The sequence below is a fragment of the Coregonus lavaretus genome (genome assembly GCF_964263955.1).
Source record: "Coregonus lavaretus genome assembly, chromosome: 20".
In the NCBI taxonomy this organism is placed as follows: Eukaryota; Metazoa; Chordata; class Actinopteri; order Salmoniformes; family Salmonidae; genus Coregonus; species Coregonus lavaretus.
Genome location: NC_140007.1, coordinates 9,937,855 through 9,958,554, shown reverse-complemented (window position 1 = coordinate 9,958,554; position 20,700 = coordinate 9,937,855). Strand labels below are relative to the sequence as shown.

The window sequence follows — 20,700 nt, the reverse complement described above, 5'->3', positions numbered from 1 at the left end:
CTGTATGAACGACCTTGAGCGCAGGACTGTGTTGCCGTGGCAACGAAGCTTCGCGCAACCAGTAACAGCTGGATGCAACAGCACACCCTGAATTTTAGCGGGAGTCGCCACGTTAATAAAAATGACACTCTCCTCCTCCCCCTCTTCTTTCTCCTTCTATTTCTCCCTCCCTCTCTCACACGTATGTGGACCTGTACTCTCAGACAAAAGAAAAGAGCAACTCTGTCCAAATCATTGACTGATTGTACACCAGTCAGTTAGAGTAGGAGGTAATGCATTGGTCCCCGTGTCTATGAATTGGTTGCATAAAAAAACCAGACAGATTATCAAATACAAAGTCATTATATGGTAAAAACATGCCCACTTCTTTACCTCGATTAAAATATTAATGTGGAGGAACCGAATTGAGGGAAACGTAGGGTGAAAGTAATTAGGTCATGCATATATTAATGAATATTATTGAGTAACTTAATCATTTATTGTCAATCAAAGCGGTCCTAAAGCCCTTGGCTATTCAAATATGTGTCATTATTTAGTGTTGTGAAAGTGTAGCGCTGTTGGTCCGTGGACAGGCAACACAGAGCTAACAGGGGAGTCGAGCTGGAGGGAGCTGGACATGGTGGAGGATGTCACAGAGTTGGTTCCAACCAGCTCCATCTGGAAACCATTCCAGCAGAGCTCGCTAGCTAGTGGCACACACACCCACACCAGGCAGGCAGGTACAACACCCACATGAGACAATGTCACCCCATCCACACACACAGTTGCATTCACGCAAACATTTGCTTACAAAACACACACCCACAGTGAAATACACACACACACACACACACTCACAAAATACACATCCCTGCATTTGAAAACACACACAGGCACACACGCACCCCTCCCAAAATGCACACGGATGCACAATACACACTCGCAAAAACACAAACACCATGCACACTCAAATCCCCTTCTCACCTCCCAGTCATTTAAGAGCAGTCTTAACTTATTTAGCCTGAGTGCTGAAATTCAGCCTTAAAGGGGATTAAGTCTTAGAATTAAATTAATTATGAGTAATGAAAGAGAGAGAGGGGAGAGATGGAGTCTGGGATAGAGAGGGGGAGAGAGAGAGGTAGAGCAAAAGAGGGAAAGCAAGAGATGGAATCGGTACAAGAGAGGGGGTGGGAAAAGAGAGAGAGAGACACACTTGGCATTCCTCTCACAGGGGAGACAGACAGCTCAGTAAAGAGCAGAAACCTGAGGACATGAGCTGCACTGACTGGAAATAAGGAGAAGAGAATCACATACTACAGCCTTTCCAAATGTCTCCTCTCCTCCTGTCCCGTTTCCTTCCTCCATCTCAATCAGTCTGCTCTTCTCTCTCTCCTTCCATCTCTTCACTAGAGAGGCTGCTTAAGCGCACCACATTTTAAACAGCAACGATCAACAAAACAGGCCTTTTTGCTAACCAGAAACTATGAGTTGTTAAAGGTAGTTCTAGTTCCTTCCTCCTGAACACAGAACTAACAGGCCACACAGAAGAGCATGCTGGTCTGCCTTCCGTGAGCTTTCTAAACCGGTTTACCAGGGAATCTACTTTCAAACATACACGTGCACACACGTACGCACACACACACACACACACAACTCCGTCAGCAACCTGACACCTACTGCTTCTGTAAGCCGTAAGCACACACATACCGCAACCATTCAAAATGGACAAATATTGAACTGGGCACAGAACCTTTCATTGCGGCTGTGCTCAGATACTACAGGCAATGTTCTCTGAAACACCCTGTAGCGGTCCAGCCCGTACCAAGCAATCCTCTGAGACCTGATCGCAAGAGCCAGCTGCTAAAATGGCTATCGTACAGAAATGAGTGGCTAGTTCAGGGTTTGTCAGTCTAATGCTGCTCACTTAGGAAGTGAATGACTTGGCAGTAAGTGAAGCAACAAGTAGTCGTTCCTCTTCTGTGCTAGCAGAGAGACAGGGAAATAAGGTCTGCCCTGGCCATAGACCTCAACTTTATACACCACAACTACATAGAATTAGCTGCAACTATCGTCAGTCAGTCAGTCTATGTGTGTCTGTGTGCGTTTGGTGCAGCCCAGACTAAGCTGTATTGGAGATTAGAGGTCCAAGTGACAGGATGACCCAAAAACCTGTCCTTATGGAGGAGGGTACACTGCCTGAAAAAAAGAAAGACCCCAAACCTCAGGCATCAGGACGGCCACCTCTCTCTGGTTTAGAGAGAGAAGAGGAGACAACACAACAGCTCAGCTCATCACACTGCAGCTGGGGTAGACAGGGGCAATGTCACATACACCATAGAGCGAGAGAGAGAGAGGGAGAGAGGGAGGCCGACACATACAAACTGAAGAGAAAGAGATGTGGTGAACAAACTTGCAGCAAAAAGAGAGGGGGGAAAAACAGACAAAAAGACAAATAATGAGCTCAACCTGAGCCTCTTCCCTGAGGCACTCCAAATACAAACACCCCCCCCCCCCACACACACACACACACACACATATATCCCCCTGGTCTCCTCCCCATCAGCCCAGACTAGTGTGAGGTCCCCACTGCCCCCTCTGCTTAGCACCCACTGCCTCCCCTCCCCCTTTCACCCCTCACCCCCACAGCCTGACCCAGTCACCAACATCACCCCTGCCCTCAACCTCCCTTCTTCTATTTAGCAAACACCATGCATCACTGTCACCCCCTCATCCATCCATCCATTCACCCCCCCCCCCCCCCCCCGAGGGCCTATAGGCCCAGCAGCCTGTCCATGTCCAGTCTCCCTACTCCCCCTCTATTTAGGAGCCCTCTGTAAGACAGCGTGGAGGGGAGAGGTGGGGTAAGTGTGAATGTGTGTCTGCGAGGTGTGTGAGCGTGTGTGTGTTAATTGAAGGTTTGGCCACAGAGAGACATGACTCTAAATCTGCCAGCAGGGCGCTGGGGAACAAGACGCTGTCTGCCCGGCCACCACACCCTCTACTCAGCCCTCTACCCAGGCAACACAGTCACACAGCCAGGTCATCCGGGAACAAAGCCGGAGACAGACCTAAATTTAAACTGTGGCTTTTATAATTATCTCAACCTTATTGCCCTGGCCCTGCTGCCAGCAACACACCTCATAGACTCTCTCTCTTTGGCACATGGAGACACTACATTAAAAAGAAGAAGAACAATATATAAGATCATAGAGGTTTCTAAAAGAATGCAAGTAACAGAACTATGCAACAGGATGGTTATATAAATAGGGAGTGGCAGGGACGTGCATAAAAGACAGGTCCTTCAGAGTAGATTATTAACTATTTTTCACACACTGCAAATTGCAGCAAAATCTAAAATTACACTGACATACATGTGAGACTGGCAATTAAATGAACTACGTTGGGCTCAGGTAAGGGAAATATCCATACTATCTGCACATAGTCTACTGTATCAATGGAGAGCACTGTCTGACTTGCACACCGCACGTTTGTCCCTAATTGGTGTTCTGCCCCTTCTCATGTAAACCAGAATAACATTTCTGCACAGTGCACACCGCCTAAACGTGTCAATGTACGGGGTTATGGCCTATCACGACCCTCCCTCTGTCTCTATCAGCGATGGGCTTAATGGGCTAAATGATGGAGCAACAATAGGCTACAGTAAATTCACTAGAATATACTCCTTTAGTCAACATTTGACAACACACACAGACTAGCTACATTTTTTATTTGTTCAATCATTCTGTTGATTCTTCAAACATTTTGCAACGAACCAGTGGGAGGGGTGAAATTTGCAGTTTTATAGCTAATCTCATGCTATTCTACACATTTTGCCATGAGGCTGAAATAAAATGTTGCTGTTTTAAAGCTAATTTCCTGCAATTCTACACGTTTTGCCATGGGGCAGAGGGGAAATATACAGTTTTATAGCTCATCTCAGGCTATTTCACACATTTTGACACAAGGCTGAGAGAAACTTTAGCATTTCTTAAGCTAAAATATAGTTGTGTTGACTGTGATAAAGGCACTGGATTAAGAGCTGTCTTGTTCACTAAATGAACAAATGAAATAGGCAGTGGCATGGTGCATATAGCCATAGAAGCACAGCGACATGCCTCAATGCAGTCACATTTGTGGATTATTGGGTGTGTGGCTTTCAGTTCGATATTTTTGGCAACCCATCTGGTGAGAGAGAATTCATTCCAGTTCATCTGTTCTGTTTCATCAAATCTGACTAACCCTGTACACTGCTTGCTAGGAATTCTATCTAATGGTGTTTGCATGTTTAGGTAAAAAGACAAATAATGTCCCGTTTGGAAAACTGACAAGAGCATAAAAAATTCTAAAACTATTTTGTTTTGCTCAATCTGATTGGGTGGCCCTGTATCTAACTTGAACATAGACAAGCGACATTTGCAGCTGGCTACAGTAGTAGGATGGGTCTCACATATAGGCTACGACGTATCGATATAAAACTGACACCATGTACCAAGCTCGAGCGGCAATAAAAATGTAATAATGGAGCAACACATAGCAAGACTTCGCTGTAAAGTCAAATTTCCTTCGCTGAAGTAAACATTGACTAGAGGTGTGTGAGTGAGAGAGAACTAGAGAGAGCGAAAGAGCGAGGAGGGGTATTTAAATTTGACTTGGTTAGACTTTACCCCTGCGCCGCCGGCCGACATGAACTTACTGAATGAAAGCAACATGTCCTAGGCTACAATATCCTATGCTAGTTTACGAGTCAGAAAATACCAAAATGTATGGTATGAACATAAACAATACTTTTTTCAACCTTGTCCTCGTAGTAAGTTAGAAAATGTGTCCCTTAAAGTTCGAGGTCCAAACTAAAGAACACTTTATTTTCAATTCCTCAGCTTTGACCATTAATAGATTCAAAGACGCTAATATGCCAGAGACCATACATAGGTTACAGCGCGCTATACCTACAACAAAATCCATAACCTTGGCTTGGAGCTGGAGTTATACTTTTTCTTTGCTGTCAAAATAAACGGGCATATGCACAGTGCCCGTGCGTGCAGTGCACCAGCCTTTATTGTGTTATGAAGAGTGTATAGAGTCCTACTACACATCAGTTGACAACGAAGTCCGTCCAACCGAACGAGGGACAATGCCATTCGTGCGTAAAACCGAGCTTGGTTAGAAGGAAAGTGTAAAGGGAAAACGTAGTAAACTCACCAAATAGATGTATCTCTGTGAGCGCACCAATATCTTCTTCTTTTCGCTATTAACTCTCCGCCATCTTCAGCACTGTGTTTGTTTAAATGTGAAACACTGCCGAAGCTCAAGAAGCCAGTTTGTGGCTGAGAGATGGGGTTTCTGGGTAGAGTAGTTATTCCCGTCGAACACTGGTCTTTTAGCTAGGGCAGACCTCCCGAATATGGACTACAACTACGTATGCCCCAAGAGGAGATCTCGAGCTCTAATGTAGACGGCTGACAGCGACGATATTAGAGCAGAAAAATGCCCTGGTGTTTATTTTTAGTTAACCTGAGGAGCACTTGAAAATCAAACAGTGACTTGTTGTGTGCAAATGCATGTAATACCTAATAGGCTGTTCAGCTAGCATCTGATCTAACATGGTAATGACGGTTTACAGAAGGGGTGTGGCTTGGACATAATGTCTAAGTAAACTTATAACCTTTACAGCAGGGATCATCAACTAAATTCAGCCGCGTGCCGATTTTTTCATGAGCAGATGGTCAGGGGGCCAGAACATAATTACAAAAAATGTGTAGACTGCAAATTGACGGCAAGAAGCACAAACATATATAATATTTGACTAAAACATAATAATTTCAAACCTTGCTTGCATTTGTATATGATCACATATCTCTGTATTTATTATGCATGGTAATACTTTGGGAGGTGCCATATTCAATAAAACCACTTTAACCGTGATTGTGAGATTGATTGAACTGCTATAAATTACATTACTTTGGTTTGTTATGAAAATGGTATAGTCCTAAGCCTTATTGTGACAGCTAACTCTGAATTGCTAGCCGTAATTATATTTTCTGGACCTGGAAAGGGTTGCATGGTTTTATTCTGTATCTGTAGAACAGTGGGACCTCCAGGCCTGTATGTCTTATAGATGAGGCCCATATGTGGGCTCAAGCTCAATATGGGGGAGCTGGCAGGGTCAGTGTGGGCCGGTGGCGTCAGAGCCTGCATGGTGGCCTGGGGACTGGGGCACAATCTGCACAGTCGGCCCAGAACCTGTACCCCTGCCAAGAAGAGACAGGGTAAGATAGGACCAACCCATCACCATGGTGATACCAGGCAGGCAGGGGAGTAGGCACACACACACACACACAGGCAGAGCAGAGAGTAGGGTTTCAGCTGTGCCAGGGAGGGGTATAGATTGAGGGAGGGAGAGAGATAGGAAGAAGGTGAGAATCAGGTAGAGAGAAGGAGGAGCGAGTGTAAAGACAGAGAAGGAGTGGCAGAAATGCTGGAAGACAGGTAAAGAGGGACAACAGATGTATTGATATAGTGAGTATTTAGTATATAGTATTTATTAGGATCCCCATTAGCTACTGCCTAGTACTCTTCCTGGGGTGCAAACAGCGTTAAAACAATTACATCACAACAAAACACAACAGCCTACATCACACATAAAACAATGCATCATACAAGACATTATTACATTACTACTCTATTATTACAAATGTACAATATAAAATCCACAATACCACAACATTACAATACGTGTGTGTGTGTTTGTGTAGTGTGTGTGTGTGTGTGTCTTCACAGTCCATGTTGTGCCATGAGATGTTGTTAGATCTGTTTTTTAAATCTGATTTTACTGCTCGCTTGAGTTACTTGATGTGGAAGAGAGTTCCATGTAGACATGGCTCTGTGTAGTACTGCACGTTTCAGTCTGTTCGGTACTTGGGGACTGTGAAGAGAACCCTGGTGGCATGTCTGGATAAGAGCGTCTGCTAAATGACTAAAATGTAAAATGTAATGTCTTGTGGGGTATGTATGGGTGTCTGAGCTGTGTGTTAGCTGTTTGAACAGTCAGTTTGGTGCTTTCAACACGTGAATACCTCTCACAAAGACAAACTAGTGATGCAGTCAATCTCTCCTCTACTTTGAGCCAGGAGAGATTGACATGCATGTTATTGATATTGGCCCTCCATGTTGATTTAAGGGCCAGCCGTGGTGCTCTGTTCTGGGCCAACTGTAATTTTCCTGTAGGACTTGTTTTGTTGATTGAGTGAGTGTGAAATACAGAAGACAGGGCAAGGAGGACGATGAGAGAAAAGGAGAGAGAGGGCAAGAGAAAGAGAGGGAGAAATGGTGAGTGATGTGAATTTGCAGAGTGAGTCAAGATGAGGGAGAGAGTGATAGAAAACATTAGGTAGAGCCAGTCAGAGAATTACCCGGAGAGAGAGAGAAAGAGAGAGAGTGCTAAAGGAAAGAGAGAGAAAGAGAGGCGAAAGAGAGGGAAGGGGGAGGAATGAGGAGGAGGAGAACAGGACTTTGCAATTAGCCTGGCCTGGGCATAATCCACCAAGTCTAGGAACACGACCAGAGGAAAAGAAAGATGGACAGACCTGAGTTACAACTGTGCTTGGATTATGTGTCCTTTCAAACCTTTTTAGAGAAAGAGAGAGAAAGAGAAAAAGAAAGGGGGGTGTGTGACACCACAGAAGTTACATAAAGTTTGAGTGATGAAAAGTGGAAAGTGAAAACTGCAGCTCAAGCAGCAGCAGCAGGCTGGCAGCACATTTTCTGAACATGTCCCAAACAGCTTTGACAAACAAGACACACACTATTTATACAGCTGGAGAAAGCCCTTCAATTATGACACTTATTTTGGGAAGCAGTGTGAGCACAAACAGACTGGTACTTGATAACTTCTCAGCGTTGATGATTATGTTGTGCTGCAAAAAGTGCTTAAATAATATCCTGATTCTAAAGTTTGTTTTTCTTTAGATTTACCTTTTCTATTGATTTAATCTATATACAGTGGGGAGAACAAGTATTTGATACACTGCCGATTTTGCAGGTTTTCCTACTTACAAAGCATGTACAGGTCTGTAATTGTTATCATAGGTACACTTCAACTGTGAGAGACGGAATCTAAAACAAAAATCCAGAAAATCACATTGTATGATTTTTAAGTAATTAATTTGCATTTTATTGCATGACATAAGTATTTGATACATCAGAAAAGCAGAACTTAATATTTGGTACAGAAACCTTTGTTTGCAATTACAGAGATCATACGTTTCCTGTAGGTCTTGACCAGGTTTGCACACACTGCAGCAGGGATTTTGGCCCACTTGTCACGGATCCAGCCGAGGCTGCCCCTCCTCCTTGCTCGGGCAGGCTTCGGCATTCATCGTCACCGGAGTACTAGCCGCTACCGATCCACGTTTCCATGTTCGACTTGTTATGTCTTTATTGTGTACACCTGTTTCCCATTATGTAGTATTGTCTTCCCTATTTAACCCTCTGTTTTACACTGTGTGTTGTGTGTGATTGTTATTGTAATCGGCTGTCGTTAGTGTGCGGGTTATTTCCTCCCTGTGTGGAGATTGTGTATTTCTCAGATTAGTTTCTAGTAAAGTACGTTTTCTGATCAGCTCTGTGTCCTGCGTTTGACTTCGCCCACCGCATTTCACTGATGCCTTTTGGCAGAATCACACACCCTCGACATGGAGTCAGCAGGAGCAGCGGTGCCAGCCGGATCGATGGAAGAACGCGTACAACAACAAGCGGCCATGATCCAGGCTCTCGGCACCGCCATGGAACGTGTGGTTAACACAATGGAGCGATGGGAGAGAGGAGGTCTTCCTATACCTCCTCCGATTACACCACCACCATCATCGATACCCATCGCTTCACCTCCGGGGTCCAGTGGGATTCGGCTCTCGCTCCCAAGGGCTTATGATGGCACAGCTGCCGGGTGTCAGGGTTTTCTGCTCCAGGTAGAACTCTACCTGGCAACCATCCACCCGGCCCCCTCGGGATACGAGAGCGTGTCCGCCCTCATCTCCTGTCTGTCCGGTAAAGCGCTGGAGTGGGCCAACGCCGAGTGGGGGGGAATAGATGCCGCAACTGTCAGCTATGCGGAGTTCACCCGCCGCTTTAGGGCGGTATTCGATCATCCACCAGAGGGGAGAGCGGCGGGTGAGCGTCTATTCCACCTCAGACAGGGGAAGAGGAGCACACAGGAATTCGCACTGGACTTTCGGACTCTGGCTGCCAACGCAGGATGGAATGAGAGGGCCCTCATCGACCACTACCGATGTAGCTTGAGGGAGGACGTTCGTCGGGAACTGCAGGGACACCAACCTTAGCCTGGACCAACTGGTGGACATGTCGATTCGACTGGATAACCTGTTGGCTACCCGCGGACGTCCGGATCCGGGGCCGTCCATTCCATCCCCCAGCACCTCCGACCCTACCCCTATGGAGCTCGGAGGTGCTGCTATGAGGGAGACCAGTAGAGGGGCCGTCCCCTGCACCAACTGTGGCCGCAGAGTACACACTGTTGGTCAGTGCTGGGGAGGGCCTCCTAGGAGTCGAGGCAGTAGGCAGCGCACTGATGAGCCATTCCAGGTGAATAGGCACCCAACTCACCCAGAGCTCCCTGTTGCGCATATGTGTATGAATGTTGTGTTTCCCAAGTTTTCTCCTCAGTCCCAGCATAAGGCGCTAGTAAATTCAGGCGCAGCTGGGAACTTTATTGATCGTCAGTTTACCCATAAGTTAGGGATTCCTATTGTGCCAGTCGATGTGCCCTTCCCTATCCATGCCCTAGATAGCCGCCCTTTAGGGTCAGGGTTGATTAGGGAAGTCACGGCGCCTCTCAGGATGAAAACGCAGGAGGGGCATGAGGAAATAATTAGTTTGTATCTGATTGATTCTCCTGCGTTTCCCGTGGTGTTGGGGCTTCCCTGGTTAGCTTCTCATGACCCCACTATTTCATGGCAACAGAGGGCTCTCAAGGGATGGTCTAATCAGTGCTTGGGGAGGTGTGTAGGTGTTTCCGTAGGAGCGACTACGGTGGAAAGTCAGAACCAGGTTCCCACCATGCACATTCCGCCTGAATATGCCGATTTGGCTCTCGCCTTCTGTAAAAAGAAGGCGACTCAATTACCACCCCATCGACAGGGGGATTGTGGGATAAACCTCCAGGTAGGCGCTGCGCTTCCCCAGAGTCACGTGTATCCTCTGTCACAGGAGGAGACGGCGGCTATGGAAACATATGTCACCGAATCTCTGAGACAGGGATACATTCGGCCGTCCACTTCCCCTGCGTCATCAAGTTTTTTTTTGTGAAGAAGAAGGATGGTGGTTTACGCCCGTGCATTGACTACCGTGGTCTAAATCAGATCACTAAAATATAGCTATCCACTACCTCTGATTGCTAGTATGACGGAGTCTTTGCACGGGGCGCGCTTCTTCACTAAATTGGATCTCAGGAGCGCGTACAACCTGGTGTGTATTCGGGAGGGAGATGAGTGGAAGACAGCATTTAGTACCACTTCGGGGCACTATGAGTACCTCGTCATGCCATACGGTCTGATGAATGCTCCTTCCGTCTTCCAATCGTTTGTTGATGAGATTTTCCGGGACCTGCATGGACAGGGTGTAGTGGTGTATATCGATGACATTCTAGTATACTCTGCTACACGAGCCGAGCATGTGTCCCTGGTTCGTCGGGTGCTTGAAGGACTGTTGGAGCATGACCTGTATGTGAAGGCGGAGAAATGTCTGTTCTTCCAGGAGTCCATCTCCTTCCTGGGACACCGCTTGTCCGCGTCAGGTGTGGAGATGGAGATTGCCAATTACGCACGGCCGAAACGCGGTCAGACTCCAACCATGGTGAAGGAGGTGCAGCGGTTCTTGGGTTTTGCCAATTACTACCGGAGGTTTATCTGGGGCTTTGGGCAGGTAGCAGCTCCCATTACCTCCTTGCTAAAGGGAGGGCCGGTGTGTCTGCAGTGGTCAGCTGAGGCGGACAGGGCCTTTAGGCATCTGAAGGACCTGTTTACTTCAGCTCCGGTGCTGGCTCATCCGGATCCTTCCTTGGCATTCCAGGTTGAGGTGGATGCGTCCGAGGCTGGGATCGGTGCTGTACTGTCTCAGCGCTCGGGTACGCCACCAAAACTCTGCCCCTGTGCTTTCTTTTCTAAGAGGCTCAGTCCGGCGGAGCGCAATTATGATGTGGGGGACCGGGAGCTGTTAGCTGTGGTTCAAGCCCTGAAGGTGTGGAGGCATTGGCTTGAGGGGGCTAAACACCCTTTTCTCATATTGACTGACCATCGTAACCTGGAGTACATCCGGGCGGCGAGGAGGTTGAACCCTCGTCAGGCAAGATGGGCTATGTTTTTCACTCGATTTGTGTTTACTCTCACTTACAGACCAGGTTCCCAGAACGCTAAGGCAGACGCCCTGTCCCGACTGTATGACACAGAGGAGAGGTCCATTGAGCCCACTCCCATACTCCCGGCGTCGTGTCTGGTGGCACCGGTGGTGTGGGAGATTGATGCGGACATCGAGCGGGCGTTACGTACCGAGCCTACTCCCCCCCAGTGTCCGGAGGGTCGGATGTACGTGCCGCTCGAGGTTCGTGATCGATTGATCTATTGGGCTCACACGTCACCCTCCTCTGGTCATCCTGGTATCGGTCGGACAGTGCACTGTCTTAGTGGGAAGTACTGGTGGCCCACTCTAGCCAAGGACGTGAGGGTTTATGTTTCCTCCTGCTCGGTGTGTGCACAGTGTAAGGCACCTAGACACCTGCCCAGAGGGAAATTACAACCCCTACCCATTCCACAACGGCCATGGTCCCATCTATCAGTGGACTTTGTCACGGACCTTACCCCCTCACAGGGGAACACCACGATCTTGGTCGTTGTGGATCGGTTTTCGAAGGCCTGCCGTCTCATTCCTATGCCAGGTCTCCCTACAGCGTTACAAACTGCTGACGCCCTGTTTACACACGTCTTCCGGCACTACGGGGTACCTGAGGATATAGTGTCAGATCGGGGTCCCCAGTTCACCTCTAGAGTCTGGAGGGCGTTCATGGAACGTCTGGGGGTCTCGTTTAGCCTTACCTCAGGTTTTCACCCCGAGAGTAATGGGCAGGTGGAGAGAGTAAACCAGAATGTGGGTAGGTTTCTGAGGTCCTATTGCCAGGACCAGCAGGGGGAGTGGTCGGGTTATATCCCCTGGGCAGAGATAGCCCAGAACTCACTTCGCCACTCCTCTACTAACCTTACCCCTTTTCAGTGTGTGTTAGGTTATCAGCCGGTCCTGGCACCTTGGCATCAGAGCCAGATCGATGCTCCTGCGGTGGATGAGTGGTTTCGGCGCTCGGAAGAGACCTGGAACGATGCTCATGTACACCTGCAGCGGGCTATCAGGCGACAAAAGGCGAGCGCCGATCGCCACCGCAGTGAGGCTCCGGTGTATGCACCGGGGGATCGGGTCTGGCTCTCGACCCGAAACCTGCCCCTTCGCCTGCCCTGCCGGAAGCTGGGTCGGCGGTTTGTGGGGCCATTTAAAGTCCTGAGGAGATTGAACGAGGTTTGTTATAGGTTACAACTTCCTATTAATTACCGTATTAATCCCTCGTTCCATGTGTCTCTCCTCAGGCCGGTAGTAGCTGGTCCACTCCAGGAGTCTGAGGTACGGGAGGTTCCTCCGCCCTCACTGGACATCGAGGGGGCTCCGGCGTACTCGGTCCGTTCCATCTTGGATTCGAGGCATCGGGTGGGGGGCCTGCAGTATCTCGTGGAGTGGGAGGGGTACGGTCCGGAGGAACAGTGCTGGGTCCCTAGGAGGGACATCCTAGATCCCTCCATGTTGAGGGATTTCCACCAGAGTCATCCGACCCGCCCTGCTCCGCGTCCTCCTGGCCGTCCCCGAGGCAGGGGTCGGCGTCAAGGGGGGGGGTACTGTCACGGATTCAGCCGAGGCTGCCCCTCCTCCTTGCTCGGGCAGGCTTTGGCGTTCATCGTCACCGGAGTACTAGCTGCTACCGATCCATGTTTTCATGTTCGACCTGTTATGTCTTTATTGTGTACACCTGTTTCCCATTATGTAGTATTGTCTTCCCTATTTAACCCTCTGTTTTACACTGTGTGTTGTGTGTGATTGTTATTGTTATCGTCTGTCGTTAGTGTGCAGGTTATTTCCTCCCTGTGTGGAGATTGTGTATTTCTCAGATTACTTTCTAGTAAAGTACGTTTTCTGATCAGCTCTATGTCCTGCGTTTGACTTCACCCACCACATTTCACTGACGCCTTTAGACACCACTCCTCCATACAGACCTTCTCCAGATCCTTCAGGTTTCGGGGCTATCGCTGGACAATACGGACTTTCAGCTCCCTCCAAAGATTTTCTATTGGGTTCAGGTCTGGAGACTGGCTAGGCCACTCCAGGACCTGGAGATGCTTCTTACGGAGCCACTCCTTAGTTGCCCTGGTTGTGTGTTTCGGGTCGTTGTCATGCTGGAAGACCCAGCCACGACCCATCTTCAATGCTCTTACTGAGGGAAGGAGGTTGTTGGCCAAGATCTCGCGATACATGGCCCCATCCATCCTCCCCTCAATACGGTGCAGTCGTCCTGTCCCCTTTGCAGAAAAGCATCCCCAAAGAATGATGTTTCCACCTCCATGCTTCACGGTTGGGATGGTGTTCTTGGGGTTGTACTCATCCTTTTTCTTCCTCCAAACACGGCGAGTGGAGTTTAGACCAAAAACAGGTCTGTGAGAGCCGGAATTCTTACTGGTTGGTAGGTGATCAAATACTTATGTCATGCAATAACATGCAAATTAATTACTTAAAAATCATACAATGTGATTTTCTGGATTTTTGTTTTAGATTCCGTCTCTCACAGTTGAAGTGTACCTATGATAAAAATTACAGACCTCTACATGCTTTGTAAGTAGGAAAACCTGCAAAATCGGCGGTGTATCAAATACTTGTTCTCCCCACTGTATGTGAATTAATCAATGCTGTTGTAAAGTTATTTGGTGACAAATCTTCAAGCCTAAAAGTGTATTTTATTGGATTTGCGTTGATGGGGTTTGTTGTCTGATTATGTGTGCCCGCCTCTCCATATTCTCTACAGAACTAGGGGTGGGCTTGAGTCCGTCTCTCCCCCCTCCCCCATCACCACACAATGCAGAGCCAAACGACTATCAGTGCTTTTGTCCATACTCCCCCATTAAAGAGAGAGGGCACAGAGAGAGGGAGAGGAGGAGGAAGGTGAAAAGAAGAGAGGTTGAAAAATACATCCTTAACCCCAAACCCCTAACTCCTAACCCTAACTCCTAAACCTAACCCTAACCCTAACCCTAAACTGAACCCCTAACCCTAATTGTAACCCTAACCCCTAAGCCTAAAATTGCTTTTTTCCCTGTGGGAACCGGCGAAATGTCCCCACTTGTTTTACTATCTTTGTGAGGAATTCTGGTCCCCACAAGGATAGTAAAACCAAATAAACACACACACACACACACACACACACACACCTCCTTCCTTTGGGATCCCTCATAGTCGAATATGAGGTATCACAGGTCTGGGTTGTGGTGTGGTCTGGCTGGCCATGGGTCCGGAAATGGCTGAATAGGCCAACCGTGGCCTGCAGATCTTGTTGCAGTGGGGACAGGGATGGTTCATCCTGTGGCCAGGTCTTGTTGTTACTGGCACCGGTGTCTGTGCTTTAAGGCATTCTCTTTTCCCAAATAGTACTTATCTTCTTTCGGCCTCGAAGAGTTGAGTTCCATTAGTGATTTTGGTCCTACACGAGGATCTCCCAAGGGCATGGATTTCCCAGTTGTTTGGATCCATATTGCATTTCTTGAGGTGTGCTTTGAGGTCATCACGGAAACCCTTTTTCTGACCTCCAGGGGCACAGTATTTATCCCTGAGCTGGGATTAGAAGACTTGTTTAGGAAGCCTTGAGTTGCTCATCCTCACGAGGTGACATGCCCATCGGAGTTGATGTGGTGACTTCTATACTGGAGGAGTTGGTTTTCTCCAGGACACTGATGTTGGTTTGTCTGTCTTCCCAGCTGATGTTAAGTATTTTCCTGAGGCAGCGTTGGGGGAATTTTTCAATGGGGTTGGCATGTAGCTTAGTGGTTAAGAGCGTTGTGCCAGTAACCGAAAGGTCGCTGGTTCTAATCCCCGAGCAGACTAGGTGAAAAAATCTGTCGATGTGCCCTTGAGCAAGGCACTTAACCCTAATTGCTCCTGTAAATCACTCTGGATAAGAGCGTCTGCTAAATGACTAAAAAAGTGTTTGTGATATGCTATCCAGTAGGGGTACAACGATTCGATTTGTATCACGATTCGTGGTTGTCGATACGATTCAGTGACTTGAAATCGATTCAGTAACCTTTTAGCCAAAAATTCAACCAGTGTGACTGAAATAAATACCTGGATACTGGACAGTGCAGGTGAAGTTTCCTAGATTCCTGTTTCTTGTAAGGACCGCAATGGTGGCTTGATAATTTCTCGCTCCTCTGTCGTCCGCCATGCTATGTTTTGTTGTCTTTGCGCCTTTGCGCTGCTGCTGGCGCGGGGCGATGACGTCACGGATAGGCAGACTGAATCGAGTAATGTTTAAAGCCTTTATCATTAAAAGTGCTAAGAAAAAACATCCATATAAAGTCTGACGTGCTTAAATCCAATGGGTTATTTCCTAGTATCGATACAATCGATTTATTACATTTTAAAACGATGTTAGATTGATATATGTTGTCCAAAAGGCCAACTCGCCGAGCACAGATCGATGTAGTTGGATCATAGGAATATAAATCGATACATCGATGTAGTAGATGGATCGTTACACCCCTACTATCCAGGCTTCCATACTGTATAGCAGGGTAGGAATGATCACACGCACACACACACACACTCTCACACACACACACACACAAACTGTGGTGGAAAACTGTCCTATACCCCCCTCCTCCAGAATCACATATACGCGTATGAAACTGAACAGGCAGAGAGCCTGGCAAACATTCTGATGGTTCTGTATCAAACAGATGCAGAGCAGAATAAGTCAGAGAGCAGTAATTGGCTAGAGATGTTCCGGATGTTACTGAGACAGAATCCTGGAAGTTTTCAGTACTGCAGTGACAGTGACAGTGAGAGTGACAGTGACAGTGAGTGAAGGAGGGAGGGAGGAATAGACAGATAGAGGCTGTTTAACATTCCAAACAGGTAGAGACAATTCAGGAGCAGCAGAGCAGCCAGTGGCACACACAGGTATAACGCACTAGGGCTCAGTGGGAGAGAGAGAGGGGGAGGCAGAGAGACAGAGTGAAAGCACAGAGGAGATGGATGGGTTTGGAAACGTCCACTTGCACACAGGTGTAGTGTAGGGAAAAAGAGGGGGAGGGGGTAGAGCGTATTAGGAGATTGGTAGAGAGAGGTGTTTGGTGCTAGAGAAAATATGTGTAGTAGCCGATTCTACGCCACCCCAGGTTTAAACCAGAGCATGGGGAGCTCTACCTAACCATACAATACAGGTTCCTAGATCTGGTGGAAACTCATACTGTTCACCTAGGGAAGAGGCTGAGACCAGAATATCAAATATTTAAGGTGATAAATGAAATATAAAATATAAAATGAACAATAAAACAATGAAGACATAATATACAATAAAGGTAGTCCTTAGCTTGTTGATGCTCCCACAGTATTCTGGGCAGATTAGCAGTAGTGCACTTGAGAATTGGACAGTGGCGAGAGTTCAGAGTTCTAGGGGAGTCGCGTCAAGGCCACCCACAACATCTGCATAAGACAGAGAAAACTGGTGACAGTATGACGTCTGAATCATTGAATAACTCTGTCTATGTCAGATCGTGAGGAACACTAGCAAAGCAATATGCTCTAGGGCTAAACCAAATATAAATAGTAAGGGTGCCACAAAGACAGGAGACAGTTCCAACAATAACTAAATGTAAAACCCAACACTCGCTCCAGTGCTCACTCCCTCCGCAAGTCAACACACACAAATCGCACACACCTGTAATTCTACCATCAGCTAATAGTAGGCTACTACAGTAATTCTTGGCCTCATCTTCTTCTATTACGTTCTCCTCCACACTTCAACACACACAAAGTTTGGACAAGCTCACCAGATGCTCAGGAGTCGACGGGCCCTGTCGAACTCCCAGTGAGTGTGGTGTTGAGCCTTATTTCAAGTTGTATTAGTTGTACGTACATGATACACATGGTATACACTGTCAAACAAACTGCTTACTTGCAGGTTCCTCCTCGACAATTCAACAACAATAAGAAAAAATAAAAGAGAAGAATACAAACAAACAGTAAATGGCCCAGTAGAATAGAATAGACATTTTAGCATAAGTAAAATACAGGAAGGCATCATTTATAGTCCAATATTTACACGTGTATCAGGACAGTGGGGATTGGGAGATAAGTGTTTAAATTGTGAGGTTTTAGCAATAGTAAATAAGAGTCTGGTAGCAGCAGTTGTGATGTGTGTGTGGATTTGTGTATGTCTGTGAGTGTGTGCGTGTGTGCGTGAATGAGTGCATGTGTGCTAAGGTGTGGAGAGTCAGTGCAGGTGGTCAGTCCAGTTCAAGTGTTCAGCAGTCTAATGGCTAGTAGATAGATACCTGTTGGTATCAGACCTCATGCTCCGATGCGGTCTGCCCTACGGTAATGGAGTGAACAGCTCGTGGTGTACTGGGCTGTCTTCACTACCTGCTTGAGGGCCTTGCGGTCGTGGATAGAGCAATTCCTGTACCAGGCCATGATGCAACTGGTCAGGATGCTCTCGATGGTGCAGCGGTAGTATTTGGAGAGGAACCAGGGTGGCAAGCCACATTTCTTCAGCCACCTTAGGAAGTAGAGGCACTGTTGCGCCCTCTTGACAAGTCATGTCAAGTCCATGTCAAATCATCAGTGATGTGGACACCAAGAAACTTAAAACTGCTGACTTTCTCTACTGCAGTCCCATTGATGTGGATTGGGGCATGTTCCCTCCTCTGCTTCCTGAAGTCAACAATCAACTCCTTTGTTTTGCTGACGTTGAGAGAGAGAGGTGGTTGTCCTGGCACCCCAATGCCAGTTCACTAACCTCCTCCCTATAGCAAACTTGATGATGAAGTTGGTGTTGGGATGAACAGGGAGTACAGCAGAGGGCTGAGGACACACCCCTGGGGAGCCCCTGTGTTAAGAGCCAGTGTGGAGGTGTTGTTGTCAATCCTCACAGCCTGTGGTCTGTCCATCAGGAAGTCCAGAATCCAGTTGTAGAGGGTAGTGTCTGGACCCAGTGCTCTGAGCTTGGTGTCGAGCTTGGAGGGAACAATAGTGTTGAATGCTGAACTGTAGTCAATGAACAACATTCTCACATAGGTGTTCTCTTGTCCCAATGTGTTATGGGGCTGTGAATAGCAATGGAAATGGCATCTTCTGTGGATCTGTTGGAGCGGTAGGCAAATTGGAGTGGGTCCAGTGTGCTTGGCATGCTGGCCTTGATGTGGCCATGACCAGCCTCTTGAAGCACTTCATGATGACAGGGGTGAGTGCTATGAGGTGATAGTCATTTGGGCATGTCACCTTTGTTTTCTTGGCCAGTGGGACAATGGTGGTCTCCTTGAAAAAATTGGGTAGAACAGCCTGGGACAGGGACAGGTAGAAGACGCCCACCAGCGGGTCAGCACACATTCTGAGGATGCAGCCAGGGATGCCATCTGGGCCGGCAGCTTTGTGAGTATTCACTCTTTTGAGAGCTTTCCTCACGTCAGCCTTGATCTATTTAGAATTCAAGGCACCCTTAACAAGCATGGCTACCACAGCGTTCTGCAGCAATACGCCATCCCATCTGGTTTGCGCTTAGTGGGACTATCATTTGTTTTTCAACAGGACAATGACCCAACACACCTCTAGGCTGTGTAAGGGCTATTTGACCAAGAAGGAGAGTGATGGAGTGCTGCATCAGATGACCTGGCATCCACAATCACCCGACCTCAACCCACTTGAGATTGTTTGGGATGAGTTGGACCGCAGAGTGAAGGAAAAGCAGCCAACAAGTGCTCAGCATATGTGGGAACATCTTCAAGACTGTTGGAAAAGCATTCCAGGTGACTACCTCATGAAGCTGGTAGAGAGAATGCCAAGAGTGTTCAAAGCTTTCATCAAGGCAAAGGGTGGCTACTTTGTGTCACACCCTGGCTCTGGGACTCTATATGTTGAGCCAGGGTGTGTTCATTCTATGTGGTATATTTCTATGTTGGGGGTTCTAGTTCTTCTGTTTCTTTGTTGGCCTGAGTGACTCCCAATCAGAGGCAACGAGTGTCAGCTGTGGCTGGTTGTCTCTGATTGGGAGCCATATTTAAACTGTCTGTGTTCCCTTGGTGTTTGTGGGTTTTTGTTCCAGTTGGTCATTGTTACCTAGGACGTTACGAGTCGTTTTGTTGTTTTGTATCGTGTGTGCACTTTAACTAATTAAAGTATGTTCGCTCAACACGCTGCGCCTTGGTCCTCCTCTATGTATGACGATCGTGACAGAAAAACCCACCATACCAGGACCAAGCAGCGTGTCCAGGAGCAGGCAGCCTGGACGTGGGAGCAGATTTTGGACGGTCAGGGGTCCTGGACCTGGGAGGAAATCCTGGCCGGGATGGATCGCCGGCCATGGAGTGAGACTGTAGAGAGGCGACGGAGAGAGGAGCAACGGCGTGATCAGGGTCGTCGTCGGACGGTCGAGAGGCAACCCCAAATAATTTTTAGGGGGGGGCACAGGGCATGGACGACGGGGCTGACGGAGGCAGAAAAGGGGCGTATTCAAAAGGCCACCAGGTTACGGGGGTCACTGGTAAAGGAAGGGAAGGAAGGTTTAGAGGCACGGCGAGAGGTACTGGGATGTGTTACCAGTCCGGTCCGGCCCGTTCCAGATCCCGGGGTAGAGCCAGTGGTGTGTGTCCCCAGTACGGTCCGGCCTGTTACGGCCCCTCGCACCAAATGGACGGTGCGCGTCGCCAGCCCGGTCCGGCCTGTTCCTGCCTCTCGCACCAAGCCTACGGTGTGCGTCGCCAGCCCGGTCCGGCCTGTCCCTGCTCCACGCACCAAGCCTACGGTGTGCGTCGCCAGCCCGGTCCGGCCTGTCCCTGCTCCACGCACCAAGCCTACGGTGTGCGTCGCCAGCCCGGTCCGGCCTGTCCCTGCTCCACGCACCAAGCCTACGGTGTGCGTCGCCAGCCCGGTCCGGCCTGTCCCTGCTCCACGCACCAAGCCTACGGGGTGAGTCGCCAGCCCGGTCCGGCCTGTCCCTGCTCCTCGCACCAAGCCTACGGTGTGCGTCGCCAGCCCGGTCCGGCCTGTCCCTGCTCCTCGCACCAAGCCTACGGTGTGCGTCGCCAGCCCGGTCCGGCCTGTTCCTACTCCACGCACCAAGCCAGGGGTGCGCATCGTCAGCCCGGCCCGGCCTGTCCCTGCTCCTCGCACCAAGCCTACGGTGTGCGTCGCCAGCCCGGTCCGGCCTGTTCCTACTCCACGCACCAAGCCAGGGGTGCGCATCGTCAGCCCGGCCCGGCCTGTTCCTGCCACTCGCACCAAGTCTACGGTGCGCGTCGCCAGCCCGGCCCGGCCTGTTCCTGCCACTCGCACCAAGCCAGGGGTGCGAGTCGTCAGCCCGGTTCGGCCCGTTCCTACTCCACGCATCAAGCCAGGGGTGCAAGTCGTCAG

At 48.6% G+C, this 20,700-nt stretch overlaps 1 protein-coding gene across 1 annotated transcript in view; it reads right to left on the bottom strand.

The window, feature by feature from the left end:
* LOC311148268 (nuclear receptor coactivator 3-like) overlaps positions 1–5,283 on the bottom strand; it is a 105,254-nt gene extending 99,971 nt beyond the window's left edge. Inside the window, exon 1 of the mRNA XM_084185170.1 lies at positions 5,179–5,283. The gene's annotated coding sequence lies outside the window, so the exon portion shown is untranslated. The remainder of the gene's footprint in view (positions 1–5,178) is intronic.
* Positions 5,284–20,700: the final 15,417 nt, after the last annotated feature.